This window comes from Pinus tabuliformis, chromosome 2_2, assembly GCF_031772625.1.
Source record: "Pinus tabuliformis cultivar Carrire ecotype Pingquan chromosome 2_2, CPIR1, whole genome shotgun sequence".
Taxonomy (NCBI): Eukaryota; Viridiplantae; Streptophyta; class Pinopsida; order Pinales; family Pinaceae; genus Pinus; species Pinus tabuliformis.
The window spans coordinates 506,807,834-506,809,270 of NC_142300.1; positions in this window are offsets into that span (position 1 = coordinate 506,807,834).

Here is a 1,437-nt window from a genome sequence, read left to right on the forward strand (position 1 = left end):
TACTGAGTTGTAGAATGAGCCTCTTGGCTCAATAAAATATAATATATACATAATTCACATTAAAATATTTTACATAACAGTAGATTCAAATTAAAATGGTTTTTTTATAACTAATGTATTATTAAGTATATGTCATTATTAATAGGCATTAAAATATTTTATTAATAAACCACATTGAATATTCTTTTATGTACAACATTAAAATATTTTATTTTAACAAATTTTGTATATATAGATATATATGAAGTTGATAGGGACATAAATTAGTGAACATAGATTTTCAAATAGTTTATTTAAATTTCTTCTCAAAATATTTTTTTAAAAATATAAGATTTAAACATCTTAGTGACACATTTCTTTTTACTTCTAATTACTTTAGGACATATTCATTTTGTTTTATTATAACCTATAATATTTTTTTATTTAAAACATAACTTTTTTTTTATTATTTAAAAAGGTAAAATAAACATCTCAACTCAATAAATATGTATTAAAACACTGCAGGAAAGCTCTTGATTTGAGTGGAGTGATGTGGAGCCTCATATGGTGTGAGTTTCGGGTCATAAGTCATTCATGTCAAGGTAACTCATTCGTAAACCCTGCATTATTTCACCTTTCGTTCTCCAGTTATTCCACATTACAAGCCGTTATTTCACATATCTAAAAAAGCATTCACATTAAAATGAGAAATCTATTTGAACAAACAAAATCATCATGAATTCCTTTTCACCTTACACACTCTCTTTCAAAGAGAGAACTGAAAGTCTCGAGTTTCTTTCCTATCTGATTGCTACGATAAAAATATACAAAATAATTTTTTAGATATATAGATATATATAAAGTTCATATAGATATAAATTAGTTAACATAAATTTTTAAATAGTTTATTTAAATATTTTTGAAAAATATAAGATTTAAATATCTTAATTATATTTTTTACTTCTAATTACTTTATAGCATGTTAATTTTTTAAATATAAATAATATTATTTTTCAAGTTAGAATATAATTTTTTATTTTTTATTTTATTTTAGAAGTAAGTGAGAAATAAACATACTTACACATCTCCTTCTATAAAATTTAAAATAAACCTCTCTGCCAAAAAATTATAGTCACTTCTATACCAATCTATATATTCAATTATTCCAGGTTGCAATATATTATTTCACATATATTATCATTTCACATTTCATACTCCCGTTCATATTGCAATAAAAAAATCATTTCCAAAAATAAACCCTTTGTGAATTCCTTGGCCTTTAACAGTCTCTTCCAAAGAGGGAATAGGAAATCCCGAATTCCTTTGCCATCCCGTAGCGCTGTCGACGAAGACTAGTCTATTGTCATTCTGTCCAATCAAGATATCCCGTTATTCAACATTGCAATACATTATTTCATATTTCTTCCTCCCGTTCACATTGCAGTCCAAAATTCATTC